The sequence below is a fragment of the Amblyomma americanum genome, chromosome 9 (genome assembly GCF_052857255.1).
Source record: "Amblyomma americanum isolate KBUSLIRL-KWMA chromosome 9, ASM5285725v1, whole genome shotgun sequence".
NCBI classification, from domain to species: domain Eukaryota; kingdom Metazoa; phylum Arthropoda; class Arachnida; order Ixodida; family Ixodidae; genus Amblyomma; species Amblyomma americanum.
This window is the reverse complement of record NC_135505.1, coordinates 13,487,425-13,497,176: the sequence shown is the minus strand read 5'-3', so window position 1 is coordinate 13,497,176 and position 9,752 is coordinate 13,487,425. Positions and strand designations below refer to the sequence as shown.

Genomic DNA, 9,752 nt, shown 5'->3' with positions numbered 1-9,752 from the left:
CATAGCGCAGACGTATTACCGGGGACGTATACCGTATTGCCGTAAGACGTATTTCGGCGGATACCGGATCACTGCCACAAACGTGTTTTAGCTGGACGTATACAGTATAGGTCTACGCGAGACGCAAACGTACGACCGGATGATGATGATGATGGCCGCGATCATATAAAACAAATTATTGTTGCGCTCAGAATAAAGACATAAATAACACGTCACCAGTTCTAAAGTGAACATGTTAACGTGTTATTTTTATTGCTGATAAACAATAAAAGTGATTTTTAATCGACGATGTTATTTGCATCCGACAAGCCTAATCAATCCAAGCCACGGTTGCATTTGGGCTGCTTCTTTCAGGCCGTTGTATTCTGAGACCGTTAGTGCAGTGAGCGGTGCTTGCTTTCGTGTTTGTTTTTTGTGCGTTCTTGTGTGCGCGAAGGGCGAAGACGTTCTTCATGACCTACAGCGTGCTTCATGATCAACTGCTTTTAAGTTCGCTGACATGGAAAGAGATTGAAGCCATGTATCGGTTTCAAATGGAGCCCCGTGCTCGGAGGAACCTGTGTGAGCGCGGCTTTCTTAACATCGACGCCATGGAGTTCACAGTTCTTTTCAGGAACTTTAGAATTCAAAAGGAGGACCTGCGCGAGCTGGAATCAGGTCTGCTGATTCCAATCGAGGTCTACAGTGCTCAGCGGGTCAGGGTCTCTGGCTCAGAAGCGCTGTGCATGACCTTGCCCCGGCTCGCCTACCCTAACCGGCTGTGCGACTTCGAGCAGATGCTCAACGGCACAAGTCAGTAATATCGAGCATTGTGTCTAAAACGTTGGCGCACATAGAGTACCACTTTGCGTGCCTTCTGGCCGATCTGACCACCCACAAGTGGCTTAATCTGCAGGCCCTTGAGCTCTTCTCCCAGGTAAGTACTGCATGGTGGCGGAAATATCGCAACGGTCGCGCAAAATTTGGACTGTATATGAAATGAATGGAATAAGTTTGATGAAAAGGTTACAAAGCAAGGCAGACAAACGCTACACGTCTGAGCGGACATTGTAGAATGATTTTTTTTTTTTTTTGCTGTCGGAAAAAGCGCGTGAGCTGTCGTGCTTTCCATTAGAACACAACGCATGCAGCCGGTGTTCTCCGATCAGTGTGGCGTATCGTCAGCCATTGCTTTGAAGCATGCTACTCGTGTCTGCACAAGCGCCCCTATGCTAGGGTATGTCTACCCTTCCTCTGCAGATGCGTTTATTCCCTGGCCAGGTGCACTTGTGCGGACGCGAAATGTCGTGAAACGGGTTAAAATCCCTTATGTAATACCTCGGCATATGTGGGACCCAACCTCACCAACAGCTCAGCAGAGACATACCTATGAAATTGCCAATGTAGATGATAGCCTCCAAGAATGCATGTGCTTGTATGAAACGTCTCCTGAGAGCAGCGTAACAAGAAGATGCGGATCGCATAAGCACTATGCTACAGTAAAGTTAACTAGGTGTGCCACGGGTTACGCTGAGAGGTTATTTTTTTGTGATCACTTTAAGGTTGCTTTTAGCGAGCGTTGCTTGCAGCCACCCCAATTTCTCCTTCCCAGGCCGTGCATGCAAAAGGTGCTCTTTTGCATAACTACTGGGCTTTCATCGATGGTACAGCACGCCAGATTTGTAGACCATCGGTGGGGCAGCAGGAGTACTTCTCCGGGCACAAGCACCACCATGTGGAGAAATACCAGGCTGTGATGTGTGCCAACGGCATAGTCTGCCAGCTCGATGGGCCCTTCAAACGGCGGCGGCACGACGCAGGTAAGTCTGCTCATTCATGTTTTAATTACAGAACGTAGCCCTGTATATATCAATATTCAGTGGTTTGTTTGCACAGGTGAAGTCTAATATATGCTTGTTCATCGCTCACAACAACAAAGACATGGCAGAAAAAGTGACGAGCGGTTAAGCTTTACTGAGATCCAGAAAACTCGTGTAATGTATTATTAACACATTGTCACGACAAGAAATGGAGGAGGAGGAGGCTATCCGCAATACATAAAATAAAGTATTTAATATGTTACAGAGTGGAGCCTTGCTTTATGGAAGCAGAAATTGCTTGTCCATTGTGATTAATCCCAATAGTGTATAACATCACAGAAACTTGGCCCTGACTCTGACAACCTTTTCCAAGGGCATAAAATGTTATGTTAAAAAGTATAGTGTCATCATAGCAAGGAAAATGGTGGCAGCCCTTATGGCCTTTTAAAGGGCCACTGACCACCCTCGTGGGAAATGTTTTGATGGTTTAGTTTAGGTTAGGTTTAGGGGGTTTAACATCCCAAAACGGCTCGGGCCATGAGGGGCGCCGTAGTGAAGGGCTCCAGAAATTTCGACCACTTGGGGTTCTTTAATGTGCACTGACATCGTGCAGTACACGGGCATCTAGAATTTTGCCTCCATTGTAATTCTACCGCCGCAGCCGGGATCGAACCTGCACCTTTCGGGTCAGCAGCCGTGTACGATAACCACTGAGCCATCGCGGCAGCTTAAAATATTTTCTACTCTGGTGACTGCCCACGGAACATGTGGCCGGAAACATTTTTTTTTTCAAATTTGAAAATACTTATACATAGCGCAGTCACAGTCGCTGCAATCAACCAGTTTTGCAGTGCTCCTCTCCTTCCGTTCCCTCTTGGAGGTTTTTCACTCTCCCGCAGTTAAACTTCCCTCTTGCCCTCCTACAGATGGGAACGGCTTTTAGCAGTACGAAGAGTGCTTCAGCTATTCGTCCGGCGACACGTTGCCGGTTGGGGCAGCAATTCCAACTTCTCAAAGCAAAACTTATTTATTAAAGATGTGATTGAAATACAAGGTGGTGATGACAAGGCAGTTTAACGAAAAGGCTGATAAAGAAAGGCTGTTTAAAAAGGCTGTTAAAAACGGCCGAGCTTGAGACTCGGCGCGCTCGTCCCAAGTCGTCGTTTCCCGCGGGTTTTAACCCCTTCGATAATTGGGCGGAGCTTGAGTAATCTAGCTCTCGCCCAATTTGGACCAATAGCAAAGCAAATGCATCGTATGTACTAGTGGGCGGAGCCCAGGGCCCGCCCCGGGCATGATCGCTCCTGGTAACAGGTGCGGGAGGGGGGGGGGGGGGGGCATTGGCCCCGTGGGCTGTCGCGAGCCCAGTGGAATGCGCAGCTCTCACCCTAAGCGGGCGTCACGCCTCGACGTACATTCCTCGACTCCCCCCCCCTCCCCGGGCATGATCGCTCCTGGTAACAGGTGCGGGGGGGGCGGGGGGGCATTGTCCCCGTGGGCTGTCCCGAGCCCAGTGGAATGCGCAGCTCGCTGCATGCGCATTCGATCCACCGGTTGCCACGCGTCGGGACAGAAAGGATTAGTGCCGCCTTTCACCCTAAGCGCGGGCATCACGCCTCGACGTACATTCCTCGATTCCCCCCCCCCCCCTTCCCCGGGCATGATCGCTCCTGGTAACAGGTGCGGGGGGGGGGGGGGGGGGGGCATCGGCCCTGTGGGCTTCCACTTAACACCTCCCCACCAAGAATGTTGGGGGGACACTTGCTGTACAAACAACATACCGAAGCCCACAATAGCACAAAGAATCCGGGCTTCAACAACATACAAAACGCGCGAAAGCACAGGGGACCCGGCCTCCACTGGTCGCTGTACCAACAAAAAAATGTTTCTGCGTCCTACTAACAATTGGGAAGAAAAAAAAACATGCTAGGGAAGATACCTTCAGGCATGCAGACGCAAGCATAGTTTACACATTTCATTTGCAGGATGACAAGCACAAATGAAACCCTCTGGTAAAATCAGAAAAAGTATACATGCAACAACACTGGATCTAAATACCTAATGAAGAAAACATACAACTCCAGTTCTCATGAAGTGGCATATACGCCGCAACGGTAAACAGTTCACACAGAACATAATTAGCACACTGGCATGAGACTGTCCGATCACTTTCAGAGTCACTCTTCACGTTCCCCCGCTCTCACTCACTGCCCCATCGTGTGTTCGAGCCACAGGTCGTTTTCACACTTATCGTAGCCTGGCAGTGGCAGAGTGGGTTAAGGCTAGATACATTCATTAGGCGTTCTTCGCTAACCACCAGGATCGAATACGCCGCCCGGTCGCATAGAAGTGAAGATTACTTGATGCAGCGTGCACCATTCTGGCGTTTGCCCTGCTCTCCGGTCGATTGCCCATCTTCTACCTCGGTGGCGCCGCCGACAGTCTGCGCATATGGGGCGCAAGCTTCCACGAAAGGCTGTAAGTGCTCGTAGCCAGAAGGCTTCGTTGAATGATGAATCTTCCGCTGAACCAATTCATCACCAGCGACCTCTAGGCTTGCAATCCGCCTGTCGACTAGACCCGCCAGGAGATCGCAGCATGCGTCACCGTTCGCCCTTATAAGCGGCATTGTTACTTCGCTTTTCTCAGGGCACGGAAGGACATCGCAGTCTTCGTGGCTCACATTCCACTCATATACAGGCCAGCCTTTCACGGCGGTGCACCAATCTGGGTTTTCTGGCTCCGAACAGCCCTGGCTACCCAGCTGCGGTGCTGGCTTCTCCAACGCAGCTGTGAGTGCGGCGCATGCTGTCTGAACGCACATTCCACTTTCGCCAAGCCCTGTCCGGCATGCTGTTGCTTCCGTTGGTAACAAAAGGTCGGAGTGGGCATCCCGATCGGCTGAGCAGCTCATGCCGTTGCGCTTATCAGCGGCATTAGCCTCACTAACCACATGCTCGGCTGCTTCGCAATATTCGGCCTGCATGGTCTGATTGCTGGTCGAATTTTTCCCAGGCACATGCGCAGAGCCCACCTCCGATCTGGGAATCAAGGGGTGTTTGTGTGTGTCAACACCCGTGGTTGACTGCACAATGTGTGGCTCCTCGACGCTAACGACAGCTCCGCTGTTTGCAGGAACCCGTAATTCCTCTTGTCTGTTCTCAATAGGAACGGACTGAACTACGCTGCTGCTATCCTCTTTATTCGCCTCATCGATCAGCATTTGATCAGCGTCCTTGGCGATGATACAGCACGGCTGGGCGTGTGCCGACACGCGCCGCTCTCCGCGAGCGTTGCTCTTCTGCAATCCTTTTCTTCTCCTGCCGTAGCTTCTCTTCGGCTACCGCTAACTGGCGCTTCAGCTCTTGGATAATAGCGTCGCCTCGCTCCTTTTCCATGGCCCGCTCGGCCTCTGACATTTCTGCGCGCTGAGCGCCATACTCATACTCATAGCCACAGCCATATTCACTTTGCCAACTGAATGTAGCCATTGTGCCTTGCGTAGTTCTAACCCTACGGCTCAAGCACTCCCGAGGCAAGTAAAGTGAAAATGGGGAAACTCACTCCGTTGTCGGGCGGTCGGTCATGGCACTTGCTGCGTGGCAGCAGCAGGTCACGTCCTGAGGCGCAGAAGGGTGGCCGGAATCTGTAGCTCGCAGCAGGCCCTTCACGTCCTCCCGGCCTTCAAAGTCGCCAGCCGCCGGTGCCGCAGAAGTCGCCAGCCGCAGGCGCCGAAGAAGTCGCAGCGCTTCGCTCCGTCGGTCTCGCCTCACTGGCCCCTCAGCGCTGACGTGGAGCCTTGACTCCGAGGCCTCGCCTGGACTTTGGTCCCCGGGGCTTCTCCCCAAGATTTTGTGCTCCGTCAATCTTCCGGAAGGTACTGCCTCCAACCGCTCTGCAGGAAGCCGCTCAGACGATCCTGGTCACGGCACCAGTTAAACTTCCTTGCCCTCCTATTGAAGGGAGCGGCGGTTAGCAGTACGATGAGCACTTCTGGTCTTCGTCCGCTGACACGTTACCAGTTGGGGCAGCAATTCCAACTTCTCAAAGCAAAACTTATTTATTAAAGACGTGATTGAAATACAAGGTGGTGATGACAAGGCAGTTTAACGAAAAGGCTGATAAAGAAAGGCTGTTTAAAAAGGCTGTTAAAAACGGCCGAGCTTGAGACTCGGCGCGCTCGTCCCAAGTCATCGTTTCTCGCGGGTTTTAACCCCTTCGATAATTGGGCGGAGCTTGAGTAATCTAGCTCTCGCCCAATTTGGACCAATAGCAAAGCAAATGCATCGTATGTACTAGTGGGCGGAGCCCAGGGCCCGCCCCGGGCATGATCGCTCCTGGTAACAGGTGCGGGGGGGGGGGGGGAGGGCATTGGCCCCGTGGGCTGTCGCGAGCCCAGTGGAATGCGCAGCTCTCACCCTAAGCGGGCGTCACGCCTCGACGTACATTCCTCGATTCCCCCCCCCCCCCCCTCCCCGGGCATGATCGCTCCTGGTAACAGGTGCGGGGGGGGGGGGGCATTGTCCCCGTGGGCTGTCTCGAGCCCAGTGGAATGCGCAGCTCGCTGCATGCGCATTCGATTCACCGGTTGCCACGCGTCGGGACAGAAAGGATTAATTCCGCCGTTCACCCTAAGCGCGGGCGTCACGCCTCGACGTACATTCCTCGTTCCCCCCCCCCCCTTCCCCGGGCATGATCGCTCCTGCTAACAGGTGCGGGGGGGGGGGGGGGGGCATCGGCCCCGTGGGCTTCCACTTAACACCCGCGGGTCATCCAGCCTCTGAAAGCCAAACTCTCCTTCTTTCTCCACGTTTCTTCTTTCTCATAACTCTCCTCTCTCCTCCTTTCTGATTGGCTTTTCCTTTTCTCGTGCAGTGAAGGTTAACTTTGGGCAGCTAACTACCCCGTGTTACACATTAATGGGTTGTAGTTGGGGTGTACAAGGAAGGCGTGGGCAGGGCTTGCTTGCAAGTTCTGGTCCCGTCCCCTTGTTGGGCTCCATGGTGAGTGCCGGGTGCTGTAGCCGAAAAACATGAACATTCTTCGACGCCTTCTGCTGTTTTTGTGCTTTCCTAGCTGTCTTGCAGAATTGGATGGCCTATTCTAATATTAAGTCCTCTTCATGTAGCAGCCGTTCTCGAAGCTTTTTTGAGGGATTCGAAAGACAATTTGATCCTGGACCATCGTGTCCGCAAGGCTACTAATGTTGCAAGTTTATGATTTGAGCTCCAGGTCGCATGTAAAAAATTGTAGCGCACTGCAGTGGGCTGCACTGGAGAAATGTGAAGGCATTTGCGTTTGAATGTCAGCAACTTTATTTTTTGGAAGTCATCGATGTCTAGCATCAGTAACATCCCCAACACACTTTACTGTCGTACACACCACAACGTGATCACTTCGTGCCCCTCTAACATGCTTGAGCCAGCGACCCTTTGTGGTGTATGTGTTGCATGCCCGCCTGGCACACAGAGGGCCTGGGTTCAAACCACAGTGGCAGCGAATTTCTTTTTTGCATGGCCGTTTTCATGCAGACATCCTCTGTTGGCAGGCTCTGCCAACAGTCTCTGCTGACAGGTCCTGTACGTGCCACTCATGAGGCAAAAAACGCTTACGTTCTTTTTGTGTCCCTATGCGGAAGATGTACATTTTGGACGTCTCATTTGTTCTGGAAGTACGGTATTTCTCGAACTTCTTTATGAGCCTGTCGTAATCCTCTTAGTCCGCTCGGTCGCACTGGAAGGTATTGAAAATTTCTTTTGCTTCAGGACCGGCGACATGAAGCAAGAAAGTACCTTCTGTTCCTTAAAGAATGGCTTCTCTGTTTCTATACCCTGGAGATAAAGCTCAAGGTGTTACTATCCCTTGCCGTACCTTCCTCCTTCTAGAGCAACCCTTCTCCTCCTTCCGTGGTAACTACCTTCGATTTAGTTCCCGTGGCAACCACCTTCTGATTGCACCTTCTTGCACTCTTGCCATACCCTCTTCCTTCCACATTAATCACCTTCTGGCTGAGCACTCATCCGCTATCCGCTGTCACCACACTCTCTCAAACATTTCCGCTACGCATTCGTAACTGTGCTGCCAGTTATTTGGGTCAGACGTAATAGCGTGTAAAGCGGCAGCTGTTCATGCTCCTCATACAGTAGAAAGAGAAGTTGTTGCTGATATGTTTGTGCATTTCCGCTGCGTTCCAGGTATCCCAAAAAGACGCAGTTATGCCAGAATCTCGAGAAGATCGCCATGGGTCACAAATATGTGATCTATGGTGATCCAGCTTATCCACTGCGGTCGTTGCTGCACAAGCCCTTTGGAGGTGCCGTCCTGCAGCCACATCACGTTGCCTTCAGCAAGGCCATGAGTAGTGCAAGGCAGGCCGTTGAGTGGTGGTTTGGGAGAGTGGCTCGAGACTTTGCTTTTGTTGATTGCCATAAAAACCATAAGTTGAGACGGCAACAACTTGGTCATCATCATCATCATCATCATCATCATCATCATCATCATCATTTATTTACCCTTAAAGGCTTAGGGCATTACATAAGGGGGGGAAGTAGTCGTTACATATACAATGGTACAGCAAAAATCAATACAAAGTGCAGGGTTCTTGTTAAACATTAACATCATTACAAGCATCAACACTAATAAAGACACAGCGGCTCAAGAACAACTTGGAAAAAACAAAAAAAAAACAAAAAACAGACGCATACACATTCAAAAACACGGCAAAATATCTCAGCCCTTAAAATGTGCCGCTTAAAAGGTTGCCGCACTGCTCACCAACTGCCGCGCGTGTTTGTAAGGTAGTCAGGGCTCGAGCTATTTTGATGTCTCACCACCCGAGCTGCATGAATACCTTGTACGGTTCTAAGATAGCTGATTCATAATGCTGTAGGGTAACACGTATGTCCCAAATCATAAATTGTAATTTCCAGTTCACGATCTGACAAATAATTGTCGCCTTATAGCAGCGTGATTCAAAGTTACCTTAAAACAGAATTCGTGCGAAATTGCACAGCAGGACAACGGACGAAGAAAAAAATTAAAAAACCACTTGATGCAATGCTCAACTACTGCATATATTTTACATTGAACAGGGACATGTATATGCAAAATTAACTTTGGTTTGGTATAGCAGGTGTAATGTCCCAAAGCAACTTAACGGGTCACTGAAGCACTTTTTGTTAAAATATGGCTTGCAGAGGCATCCGGCAGTTTTCATGCTGTGTACTCGAATATCGAACCCAAATTTAGCAAAGCAGTGGTGCTGGGGACCAAGCCAAATCCGTGCACAAGGCTGCTACTTCAGTCAAGGCATGTTCAGTAGACGCGGGAAAATATTAATTGCTCCATCGAAACCACCACCTCTTCCTAGATGTGTAGTTTCAGTTCAGTGACCTGGCGGTCAACTGTATGTGTGTTTCAAAGCAAAGCTGCCAACAACTTAACGAATAAACAAAGTAAGGCTTCGAAACATCATTTTTTTTACAAAAACTTGGTTGCCGTTCATTTATCTCTTAAATTGGCATCCGAAACCAGACACCTCTGTCGAACATCTTCATTTTAATCGTGTAGCTATTATTAGTGATAAGGCAGCAACAGGTAGAAAAGATGCTGCATAACAACTTCGATGCCTGCTTGCTTGGACGCATGGAACCGAACTTTGCTAAGCAACCGCCATAAACTCTGACCGCGCCTGTGCTGATGAGAGTGACACATCCTTGAGATGATCCATAACAGCGCGACAGACGGGACAAGAAGAGGAGACACAACACACAGCGCTGACTCACAACTGAAACGTTTATTGGCTGCCAGCCAGTATAAATACTGGCCTGGTGGCCGGGAAAAAAATACAAGGACGCTTGACTTGCGTGATATCAAAACATCGCCAGTTCATCAGGCACGTGTCAACATACAAGAGTCATCAGTGCAAAATATCACCCCTACAGCAGGCACGAG

At 50.3% G+C, this 9,752-nt stretch overlaps 1 pseudogene; it reads left to right on the top strand.

The window, feature by feature from the left end:
- The first annotated feature begins 452 nt into the window (after nucleotides 1-452).
- Nucleotides 453-8,664, top strand: LOC144105175 (uncharacterized; annotated as a pseudogene).
- Nucleotides 8,665-9,752: the final 1,088 nt, after the last annotated feature.